The sequence below is a fragment of the Cervus canadensis genome, chromosome 3, assembly GCF_019320065.1.
Source record: "Cervus canadensis isolate Bull #8, Minnesota chromosome 3, ASM1932006v1, whole genome shotgun sequence".
NCBI classification, from domain to species: Eukaryota; Metazoa; Chordata; class Mammalia; order Artiodactyla; family Cervidae; genus Cervus; species Cervus canadensis.
In genome coordinates, this window is record NC_057388.1 from 112,242,636 (window position 1) to 112,255,296 (window position 12,661).

The 12,661-nt window shown below is 48.1% G+C and overlaps 3 non-coding genes across 3 annotated transcripts; all 3 read left to right on the forward strand.

Moving 5' to 3' along the window:
- Positions 1-8,965: 8,965 nt before the first annotated feature.
- Positions 8,966-9,037, forward strand: TRNAC-GCA. Its single transcript has one exon. It is a non-coding gene; the product is annotated as a tRNA-Cys (tRNA).
- A 2,146-nt stretch (positions 9,038-11,183) lies between these two features.
- TRNAC-GCA lies at positions 11,184-11,255 on the forward strand. The gene has a single exon. It is a non-coding gene; the product is annotated as a tRNA-Cys (tRNA).
- Positions 11,256-12,589: 1,334 nt separating this feature from the next.
- On the forward strand, positions 12,590-12,661 carry TRNAC-GCA. The gene has a single exon. It is a non-coding gene; the product is annotated as a tRNA-Cys (tRNA).

Below are 12,661 nucleotides of genomic sequence, written 5' to 3' on the forward strand. Positions count from 1 at the left end.
GCCCCACCTGCAGCCCGGAGAGGCGAACGGCAGGCGCGGCGCCCGCCCCGCCCCGCCCCGCCCCGCGGCCCGCCTGCCCGCCGAGCCCCCGGACGCTGCCCGGCCAGCCGGCCCAGCTAGTCCCCGAGTCCCCCAACCCCCGCCCCGCTGACTTGCCCACACTCCCCCTCACTCCGACCCCCGGCCCCTGCCAACCCACCTACTCACCGGCCGCCTGATCCACCGGCCCGCCGATTCCCCGGCTCCCTCGATCTACCGGCCAACTGGCCCGCCACCCCGATCCCCAGATTCCCCGACGCCCGGACCCACCGGCCGCGGCCGGGCGCGCGCGCAGAGCCGCCGCCTGGACGCAGAGTTCGACCTGCCCGCGGGGCCGCGAGCGTCTCGGGCTTCGGTCCCCCTGCGCCCCGAGGGGCTCGGCGACCGAAAAGAATCTCCCCGCTGCGGGGACCAGCCGGGCCGCCCTCCCGGTGACCGAGGCGACGGTAGCCGCCCCGGTCTCCCGCCCCATGCCAGCCCCGGGAGGCCCGCGCCGTCTCCCCAGGGGCCGCAGCCACGTCGCCTCTGCGGCTTCGGGTCGTGGCCCCCGCACTCGGGGCTTCTGCGTGTTCACTTTCTTGGCCAGCCGTCCCTCCTGTTCACCTTCGAGTTGAAATGAAAAACGTCCTTCCAGCGATAGGAATATAGCTCACTATATCCCGGTAGGCAGCGCTTGCAACTTTCTCTAACGTCTGGGTGACCTATAAAAATGTTTTTTAATGCAGTGGACAACAGAACACAACACCAATACCTGAAATTATTTCGCTCAAGAAGTTGGTAAGGGAAGATGTTCCTGACATTTTAAGAGAAGTCTGTCAAGGATGGTTATATAAGTTTATATATAATATATATTGGGTATATCATGATTACATAATCATTGGCAGCTTTGGAAGCATATGGTCTTAAGCAGTTCTCTAACAATCAGACCACAAGCCATTTTACTGCATTTTCTAACTTAAATGCTTTACGTTTTGTAGTAACGACAGTAATGTTTTAAAAATATTTTGTAATGACAAGAATTGTATTTTTAAAACAAGGAGAGAAAAATAAGTCGCACAACTCCTCTAAAGGCGAACGGGAGCGGGTGGGCGGAAAGCGCCTTTGACTGACGCCCCCGTGTGGCCGTGCAGATGCATTGCTGCCCAGCATTTCCTCTAAACCGGACTCTGCGCGGAGAGGGACCTGCGCACCACGTGCTCGGTACTCCTCAGGGCTGCGGCTCTGGCCGCCCCGGGCCTTAAGGCGCCCTTTGTTTTCTCACCTTCACCTGGAGCTGAACATACCGCAAGTGGTCATCCCGCATGCGCGCTTTGTGTATGAAGGTGGACTCTCCCCAGGAGGAGCGGGAGTGGGGAGGTGACACTTTACTCACAGGGTTGCCTTTGCGGGAGGTCTTTTTCGGGTGCCTGACTTTTTCTCACTGATGCTGGCCCAGCTGGTTTCTGATGTGCGACCCCCCACACCCAACCCTGCCTGTCAAATGTGGGAGTGTGATAGGGGATAGGGGTTTCCCGATTGGAGCCCCTGCACCCTTTGGCCTTTTGGAGGAAATTCCTGAGCAGGCAAAGTCGACCCAACTCACTGCAGGAGAATGTTCTGGAATCTGCCCCGGAGTCCTTTACCTTTTTTTTTTTTTTCTTTTCCTTTTAGCTTTTCTTCCATATCATCTTTCCTTCCCAAATAACCCATCCGCTGTACCAAGGGTGCACCCCTGAAGCTTGTATAATTGGGGAATATGAAGAAAAAAATCTTCACAAAATTCCAAGTTTTAAAAAGTCAGTACACAGCTGACATAAGGGATGCTGTCTGAAGCTTCCTTAGCTTCACTTAAAAAAAAAAAAAAGCCATCAGAACCTAGCCAAGTCTTGTCTAGGTTGGGCCTTGTGCAATGGGGCTACTGTGGGGAGAACCTGGGTTCCAGGACCTGAAAGTTCTATTATTTACTGGTCGAGGTCCTTGGGCCCATCTGCTAGCCTCTCGGGGGCTCTCCTTGCTCATATGTAAACCCAGATTAGATCAGGCTATTATGCAAACCTTCCTGGGTCTGACCTTTCTTTTATCACTCATTTACTTTGACACTGGACCCAGTTGAACACTACTGGGTCTACTCCTCTCACTGTGGCCTATTTGGTGGTGACTCATGTACTACCTTGGGCTTCCCAGGTGGCACTAGGGGTAAAGAACCGCCTACCAATGTAGGAGATGTAGGAGACTCAGGTTTGGTCTCTGGGTTGGGAAGATCCCCTGGAGGAGGGCAGGGCAATCCACTCCAGTATTCTTGCCTGGAGAATCCCATGGATAGAGGAGCCTGGCGGGCTACAGTCCATAGGGTTGCAAAGAGTTGGACACAACTGAAGTGACTTAACACACACGTACTAGCTTGCTTATGTTCTCATGACACCATGTATCAATCAGCTGTATCAATCAACTCCCGGATTACCTTGGAGAAGGGGCTTCTTCATTCTCAAGGAAACAGAGGTGTCACCTCCATGGTGATGTGTCCCCTCAGGGTCCCAGTGCTTCTAAGTTGGGACCCATTACCTGCCTCATGGAGGAGGAGAACTGCACGGGGGCAGATGCAGCCTGGCCTTCAGTGACCATCTGTGTGTCCCTCGAATGAATTCTTCCCAGGAGAGAGGATCTGATTGGGTGGGTTCTTTCATCTAATAGGCAGTGGCCCTTTTAAGCTGAGACAAAAGCCAAGGCCCCCAAAGCTGGTTGGAGGCTAGAAGAGCACTGCTAGGTTTACATTTTGTACTTGGAAAAATTGCTAGCAGCTTTATGTAGGGAGCTCTACCAGAGGTTCCTCCAAAGGAAGTTGTGGGCATGAAAAGCCTGTCGAGTTTGTGAGCCTTGTCCAATGTCAGTCCTTGTCTCCTACTCTGGCCCTTTGCGCTGGTACATCTCTGGGGAAGGACAGTGACTTGCTCCCTTTGTATTCCCCAAGACTGGTAAATAGCCTTGCACACAACTGTAAGAAACTGTGTGTGTGTGCATGTATACATGCATGTGCACACACATACACTAAATATATATATTTTTTCTTTTTTCTCCGGAGTCAACCTTGTAAAGTAGATAATGTTTGAACTGGATCTTGAAGGATGTTAATAATCAGAGAACGTTTCAGACCAGATGATGGTAGCAGAGATGTGAGCTGGGGAACAGCATAGAAAAAAGGGGAGCCAGAGGGCACAAACGCATTTTGGAGAAAGAACGTGATCAGTTAGGACTTTGAGTCACAAAGGAAAATAGACTGAGTCGTATTGTGACAAGCTTTACAGACTTTATTCTGGGGGTGGGGGTGCTGGGTTGGATAACTGTGGTTGAGCAGGGAATAAGCCAGTCACGGTGCTGACATGGAGACGTCCCTGAAGGTGACGGGCAGGAGGGGTAAAGAGGGACCCAAGACTGGTGAGGCGGCTGCTACTGCAAGAGTCCAAGCGTGAGGTGAGGTCAGTTCTGACCAAACGTAGCAGGAGTGGGATACCATGGAATGAACAGACTGGAGACCAGCACTTCACAAACATTTGACACCATGGTGCTCAAGGCCGGACACAAGACTGTGTGGGTCCTATGGGTCTGGACACTGCCTGAAAAGCACTCAGCAAACCGGAAGTTGTATTGAGTGGCCATGCTTTAACGATCCAACCTAGACAGCATATTAAAAAGCAGAGACATTACTCTGCCAGCAAAGGTCCGTCTAGCCAAGGCTATGGTTTTTCCAGTAGTTATGTATGGATGTGAGAGTTGGACTATAATTAAAGCTGAGCGCCCAAGAATTGATGCTTTTGAACTGTGGTGTTGGAGAAGACTCTTGAGAGTGCCTTAGACTGCAAGGAGATCCAACCAGTCCATCCCAAAGGAGACCAGTCCTGAATATTCATTGGAAGGACTGATGCTGAAGCTGAAACTCCAGTGCTTTGGCCACCTGATGCAAAGAACTGACTCCTTGGAGAAGACCCTGATGCTGGGCAAGATTGAAGGCAGGAGGAGAAGGGGACGACAGAGGATGAGATGGTTGGATGGCATCACCAACTCGATGGACATGAGTTTGAGTAAACTCCAGGCGTTGGTGATGGACAGGGAGGCCTGGTGTGCTGCAGTTCATGGGGTCACAAAGAGTTGGACACGACTAAGCTACTGAACTGAACTGATAAATCTTGTAGTCACTCTGCAACACTCTTATGATTATTTGAATTTTTAAACATTGTTTGCCACATGAACCACTGAAAGGCTTATGATTCGATGCTTCCAGTGGCTCCCTCGCTGCTCCCCACCTTCATAGGCCTCCCCCTGCCTCAGTCTGAGCAGCACAGCTCCAGGGAGGCCCAGTTTCCCCCGTGATGGCATCACTCTCAGCCAACCTGGAGGGAGTTCCTGGTGTGGCTTTAGAGAGCCAGGGGCAAGGTGAACATGCAGCAGATGTGTGGGGAAGCTTCAGTGCCCTGGCATCCATGATTGCCTGTCATGCTTTCTAGAACCTTCCATGGCCTCAATTATTCCAATATGCCGGTGTCAGAGCTTGCCTACGCTAAGGATGTTGGTGCCTGACAACAGCTTTGACACTGACTCATCCCAGGGCTCCTGCATCTTCCCTAGGATCAGAGCTATGAGCCTCAAGAATGAAGAATCAAACCCCACGGGATTCCAGGCTCTCTCGACAGAGGCAAAGCCTCTAGGCCTGGATCTCCCCAGAGCAGACGTGAGGTCGCCTTCAGCCAGTAAAGATGAGACACACAGCAGAAGAATTTAAGTGGGTCTCGCCTGTGTGCTCAGTTGTGTCCAACTCTTTTGAGACCGCATGGACTGCAGCCTGCCAAACTCCTCTGTGCATGGGATTCTCCAGGCAAGAATACTGGAGTGGGTTGCCATGCCCTCCTCCAGGGGATCTTCCCAACCCAGGGATCGAACCCTCATCTCTTGCATTTTGCACGCAGATTCTTTACCACTAAGCTATTGAGGAAGCCCCTTTAAGCAAACCCCAGATGTGGAAAAAATCCAGACATATTTTCATACAGGCATCAGAGTTTGTTTTTAGGTTTATTTTAAAGAATGACTAAGGTTATTGAATTTCCCCATAACTAAATTCCCCACAGCTTTTGGGAATAGTGTTTCAGTTAAAAAGAAAACAAACATTTCTCACCATGTACATTCAGGAACACTTACTGTGCAGACCATGGCCTACCCCAGCAATGACATTATTAATCATAAGAGAAACAAGCTTATTACTCAGATTATGACTCAATTTACAAGAGACATTGAAGTTTTATAAGGTTGACCCTTGAGTCAGCCGTTTTTGATGACCTTGTGATGAGAATAATGCCGCCTCTGGCTTTGAAGATGAAGCCTGTCACATCAAAGGCTAGTCAGATGAAGTTAGGAGTATTTTATAGGGACACCAAGTCCTTTCTAGCGTGGCGAGGGACAAAACTTACTCAGTAGCACTTAGTCAACAAGCCCATACTAAGTACCTGCAGGTCGTCAGCCTGGAGAGTATATAATCAAGGTGACCACATTTTGTAAACAAAACTCCCAGGTTTTCAGTATAACAAAGAGTTTTTATGTCACTTTCTGGTGCTAAGAGATCATCTGGGTAATGTAATTTTGGGCCCTCAAAGTAGAAAAACCTGGGACACTTCATGGATTCATCTGGATAAAAGAGAATATTTGAAATGATCATTGTTCCAGAGAAAAAGCACGCAAGGCGGTTTGATCCACTGACACTGCTCAGGGTGAAGCTCCATGATGGACGTGAAAACAACATTCAGTCTCATGCAGGAGGTGTGCTAGGTCTTTCCTGCAAGGGCAGGGTGGTTTCCTAGAGAATAAAGGGTCAGTAGGAATTTGCTAAGCAGACAAGGGGTGGGGGGCAAGGAACATTCCAGATAGGAATCAGAAAGTCTGAAGCATGGAGAATGGTAAATTATGACCCTCTTCTCAAGAACTCACAGAAATTAGAAAATACTTTGAAACGAATGATGATAAACATAGAACAGATGTAAAATATGTGTGTTACACCTCAAGTCACACTTAGATGGACTTAAAAGTTTTTATTTATTTTTGGCTGCACTGGGTCTTCATTGCTATGCACAAGCTTTCTCTAGTTGCTGTGAGTGTGGTTTTCTCTTCATTGTCGTGCACGGGCTTTCCATTTCAGTGGCTTCTCTTGTTGTAGAGCATGGGTTTTAGGTGTGCAGGCTCAGCAGATGTGGAGCACTGGCTTAGTTGCTCCGAGGCTTGTGGGATCTTTCCGGACCAGGGATTGAACCTGTGTCCCCTGCATTGGCTGGTGGATTCTTAACTACTGGACCACCAGGGAAGTTCCCTCATTATTTAAAGTTCATTATTTTAGCAAAATGAACACACAAGTGATATTATGTCTTTTGTGCCTCACATCAAGAAGAAATGATGAAAAACAAATTTTAATTAAAAAAAGGAAATGATGTTAGTTTGTTACATTATTGATGAAGTTGAATTTGAATAATGAATTGAAGTGGTGTTTGGCAGATTTTTCTGTATCCTATTCCCTGATAATTTTCATCTAACAAATTAAGCACCCATTAATGATTCTTATCTTTTACAATGATGGTCATAAACTGATGATTTTATATTTTGACCCTTCTTTTTCCATTTAATTGACTTGTTGGTAAAAATTTTGTAAAGCTTTCCTTTCTCTACCTAAAAAAAATTTAAAAACCTTAGTAACATGGATTTATGGATTCTTTAATGAGTTATAACATTTGCACATGTGTGCTAAGTCACTTCAGCCATATCCAACTCTTTGTGACCCTGTGGACTGCTGCCTGCCAGGCTCCTCTGTCCATGGAATTTTCCAGGCAAGAATACTGGAGTGGGTCGCCATGCCTTCCTCAGGGGATCTTCCCAACCCAGGGTTCAAACCCACATCTCTTATATCTCCTGCATTGGCAGACATGTTCTTTACCACTAGCAATGGCTGGGAAGCCCCAGTGAACTATAACACATTCCTCTATTTGTTTTGATGCTCAGCTTGTCCCAAATTTAGCTAGTGGTGAGCCTCTTCAAGCTGGCCCTGTGCTCTGTTGACATGTCCCCATCAGTTCTGGGGCATTTTCCTACTTCCTAGTACAAAATGTTCATAGTTCAGCTTTTAGGTTTTTTGCCCAGCCGTGGAATCAGCCAGATCTCCAAGTTTCTGGCTCTTTTTAATGGCATTTAATAACTACAATATGGGCATCAGGAGCGCTCACTGCAGCTGAGATGTTTCTAGTGCTTTTCAGAGAGCAGAGTTAAGAAGCGTACGTGTGTACTTGTATGTGTGCATGCATGCACTGTGTGCATGTGTATTCACATAGCTACTTACAATTCCAGTCCAGCTCCACAGTTCTTCCTTGCCTGTCTCCATTCCATATTTATATCTCTTGTCTCAGGATTAGAACCCTGGTTCCCCCAAATATCAAAAATTTATTCATTTGCTCAAAAACATAGGTTTTGTAAATTATACCAAAACAACTTTCAGTTCAGTCATTCAGTTGTGTCTGACTCTTTGTGACCCCATGGACTGCAGCACGCCAGGCCTCCCTGTCCATCACCAACTTCCGAAACTTGCTCAAACTATGTCCATCAAGTCAGTGATGCCATCCAACCATCTCATCCTCTGTCATCCACTTCTCCTCCTGCCTTCAATCTTTCCCAGCAGCAGGGTCTTTTCCAATGAGTGAGCTGTTCACATCAGGTGGCCGAAGTGTTGGAGTTTCAGGTTCAGCATCAGTGCTTCCAATGAATATTTAGGACTGATTTCCTCTAGGATGGACTGGTTGGATCTCCTTGCAGTCCAAGGGACTCTCAAGAGTCTTCTCCAACACCACAGTTCAAAAGCATCAATTCTTTGGCACTCAGCTTTCTTATAGTCCAATTCTCATATCAAGTAAAGTAAAACAACTTTACTTCTAAGTAAAGTTCAATATCTCTTTTTCCCCTTAGTATATATACCACTGAATGTACTTTCTTCTTTGTGGTCAAATTATCAGTGTGACATACCCTTGGGTTTCTGGGTTTTGTTTATATTTTCAGGTTTGTCTTTCCATACCTGAGGGTTTTTTTTTGGAAATGTAATAAAACATTTAAACGATTCGAATTTGAGGCTATATAAAAGTGTACACTCAGGAAGGATCAATTCTCTACTCCAGTCCTTACATCTCATTTCCATTCTCCCCAAGTCATGTTCTATTTCTTGATGTGGATGTGAGATTACATGGGTGTATTTTTTATTATTATTCATAAAGCGGAACGCCTTTGATTTATGCATTTTCTGTACATTTTACACACAAATGAAAAAGCGAAAAAAATAAACCCAGTGAGATGTGCCAGTCAGTATTCATCCGAGAAGCAGTATCACCCTAAGTATTATTGAACAAGGGAATTATAGAGCCTTACGCAATTTATCCTGAAGTAAAAATCCAGAAGGGGGAGTTGGAGGATCAAAGAACAGTGAAGATCCTGCCAAAAGTCAAGACGTAGCTGCGATGAGAGGAAAGAAGAGGGGAAAGGCTGAGATGGACAACAGAGCCCCTTGTCTACCCCTCAGGACAGGGGTGAAGGTGGGGAAGGTGAAAATCGAGCTGGGGGCAAGTTGGTAGATGGAGCTGCTGAGGAAAGGGAGGAAGGCAAAGGAGGTCCAGCGCTTAGCAGTGATTTTTCCAGCTGGTGCCTTCACGGTGGTACCAAGAAAAATGAGACTGCGAGATTGTGAGCAGAGATTTCTGGGGGCTAAAATTGGGAGGGAGATCTATGTGGAAGAGGAGGGCCAAAAGGTGCGAATTTTCTGTAAGGCAAAATTTCCATACCTTCGGAACTTTCTGAGAATCAGTAGAAATTTCAGTGCACAGTGGGTGTGGGCAGTTCAACACAGGTGAAAAAGTATTTATTAGCTACCACTCATAAGCAAGGGGGTATAGCTCAGGGGTAGAGCATTTGACTGCAGATCAAGAGGTCCCTGGTTCAAATCCAGGTGCCCCCTCAAGTAAGTCTTATTTTAGTACCTACACCGAATTACACCTTTAGGCAGGCTCTTCTCGGTGGGCAGACTGGGGGGTGCAACAGTTGGCAAAGGAGATGATAGTAAAGGAGTTGGTAAAGTAGAAAGGAAGGTGTCTAGCTCATCTCCTGGGCTGGGGCAATGGAAAGTCCCAGAACCAGAAGGATGGTTCTAGCCTAGACCATGGGGACTCAAGGCTCATCTGAGCACTAGAACTACCCGGAAACGTCCGAATATAAACATATACATCCCCCTCCGGGCCTCTTTCCAGAGATTCGGGTTTTGTTTGGCTGTCTTCAATAGTACCCTTCCTTCCTTTCATCCACTCACATCACAGAAACACGAGATGATTTTTTTGTTCTGGGGCCACATTTAGCAGCTCCTCTGCTGGATCATCCTGAAAGCCCTTCTAGGAGAACAGCAGTTGCTTTAGAGGACTTGGCATGAATTGAAGGGTGGGGAGAAGCTTCAGGGCCGCCAGGTGGGAGGGGGTCCAGGCTCGGGGGAAGGAGAGGAAATGGGTTTAGTTCACAGTGGAGTTGTCCTCATCGGGCTGATGGAAAAATTTTAAAAAAGGTGCTGCTGAGATTACAGTTATAATAAGGGAGGGGCCTGCATGGTTGAACCACAGGGACCCCATTTTGTTAGCTCCATCTCAGGCCGGCAGTCTTATTCCGTCCCCTCTTTTAACTCACTTATACAGAATGTGTCCAAGACAGATAAATTCTCCATCAGCTTTTACCCTTGCCTCCATCTGAAATAAACCATAGAAGAGTGCCTTTTGCTGATCCAGTGGTTACTGGTCATGAGATCCCCACGGGGGAGGAAAAACCCTGGTTCCCATCGGTGTGGATGTCTTCCTCCCGTAGCGGTCAGTCTGTCTTTAGCTTTGGCCCCTTGAAATCCCCTGGTACCCCATCAGCGGAGCAGGGTGCCACTCTGAATGATGCTGGATGGTTGTCCGCCAGGTCCTACCTGTCATCCGCAATAAACTTTCGTATTTGTACTTTAAGGAGTTGTCTGCTTCTTTTTCCATTCTTGAAGTTCCTTCTCGGTTCAGAGGATGTGATTCGATCTCTCCACCTTCCAACAACTCCCTTTCAGTTAGTTTTCTGTGATTGAAAAAAATGCCTTTTTTAAGCCTCTGGTTCCTTAGAATTGAGTCTTCATAGGATGGAGGAGAGGTCGGATTGTTTAGGTCTTTGCCAGAAAGCCTCTCTAGCTTCTTGCAGTGCCAGGGGAACTTCTCCAGGGCTGACTGGACGCCCATGCCCATTAACACTTATCTAAGAGGCTTGCAGATGTCACCTTTCCCGCGGGTTCATCCCCCCTTCACCACGCACACGCACCGCCGTGGAGGGGAACTGGGAGCTTTGATGCCTCTCTTATGCTCCCCCCATAACCAAGCACAGTGGGGTGCTTGCAGGAGGCCCCTGGGGCTCTGGTTGCTCCATCCTGAGCTGCTTCGGCAGGGTCTGCACAGAGCAAAGAGACTAAAGAAAGGGCAGTGGTGGTGGTGGTGGGCACTGTTAAGGGAGCATGCGGACGGTGACTGGCGGCTACACAGTAGGGGCTGCAATCCACTTTCAGTCATGCCATCCAGTGCCGCGCCCGGGGCTACTTTTCCACCGGAACCTCAGTCACCCGCCTTGAACAGGGACCCTGGAAATGTACTGTGGACGTCAGCTGTCGGCCGGAGCAGCAGAGACTCACAGGGCCCATGGAGGGTGAGGGGGCTGCAACGTGTTTTCTCAGGAAGATGATCTAGGTGACTGCTTCAGTTTTGAGTTTGTTTAGGAATAGGTTGCCGGTCTTACCAGCTCTCCAGAAATTAAGTAGAAAATTTTAGTGTGTTACAGGTGTCCTGGGTGTGACCATGAAGGAGAAAGGTGGTTGTGTGAGTGATAAGTCGCTTCAGTCATGTGACCCTGTGGACTGTAGCCCACCAGGCTCCTCTGTCCACGGGATTCTCCAGGCAAGGATACTGGAGCGGGTTGCCATGCTCTCCTCCAGGGGATCTTCCCCACCCTGTGATCAAACCCACGTCTCCTGCATTGCAGGTGGATTTTTTATTGCTGAGTCACTGGGGAAGCATGAAAGGTGGTTATTAGACACCCATAATAAGTAAGGGGGTATAGCTCAGGGGTAGAGCATTTGACTGCAGATCAAGAGGTCCCTGGTTCAAATCCAGGTGCCCCCTACCACACTGGACTTTTTGTGGAATATTGGAGGAAAGCTGGCAAAGGCAGTGGTTTCCGTTCTGTTCTAATGGATGCTCAGTTATTCACGGTGGCAACTTGTAGATCGCGGGCCAGTTGTCTCCCAAGGAAGCTCTTGCATGCATGCACGCTAAGTTGCTTCAGTCATGTCTGACTTTTGTGACCCTGTGGACTGTAGCCCACCAGGCTCCTCTGTTCTTGGGATTCTCCAGGCAGGAATACAGGCGTGGGTTGCCATGCCCTCCTCCAGGGGATCTTCCTGTTATTTCAGGTCAATAAACTCACATCACGACCACATGGGGGCGCATCTAGCTAGTTCACAGACTTTACTGCCCTGTTTATTCCACTTGAAATTCTTATTTCGTGTGTCCGGATCCTCTCACTCCACTCTTCCTCTCCATTTCTTCATCAATAATTTGTTGTTCCGTTGCTTAGATGTGTCCAACTCTTTGCGACCCCATGGACAGCAGCACAATAGTTAAAAGCGAAAATCATACTCTCTGGCAGGTTTTCTCTTCCAAAGCGAGGGAATAATAATAACCACTAATAATATAATTGTGGGCTTCCCTGGTGGCTCAGATAGTAAAGAATCCCCCTGCAATGGAGGAGACCTGGGTTTGATCCTTGGGTCATGAAGATCCCCAAGAGGAGGGCATGGAAGCCCACTTTAGTGTTCTTCCCTGGAGAATCCCATGGACAGAGGAGCCTGGCTGGCTACAGTTCATGAGGTCCCAAAAAGTCAGACACAACTGAGCGACTAACAGTAATATAATTGTAGCTGCAAATTGCTTAGTTATATAAGATATTTGCCTAAGAGACATGAGGTTACCACTAACTTCAGGAAAATAAAAAAGATCCAGGTTGGGGACTAAGAAGTTCACCAACCTCCCCAGCATCCCCACCAGCATCCGCAGGTTTAATGCACAGATACGAAGGCTGAAGAGACACCTTCTGGTGTAGGTACTGTATGTGTCTCCCAAGAGATTGACAGGATCTCTTCAACTTGCTATTTTGTAGTGCAGAACAAGAGAAAGACAAATTCTAAAGGCCCTTCCAGCAATAGATGTCCATGCTTCTCCGGGCTGCTGCTCTCACCACACATGGAGGAGAAGGGGGAGATGCAGGCATGTGAAGGGGTAGGATTGTGGGGCTCCAAGGCCTGGGGGGGGAGACCTCTATGGGCTGAGCTTGTGGAGGAATAAGTTGCTGGTTTTACCAGCTTGCTAGAAACCAATAAAAACTTCCAGTATGTTACAGGAGACCTGGGTGTGACTATGAAGGTGAAAGGTGATTATTAGACACCTGTAGTAAGTTGGGGGGTATAGCTCAGGGGTAGAGCATTTGACTGCAGATCAAGAGGTCCCTGGTTCAAATCCAGGTGCCCCCT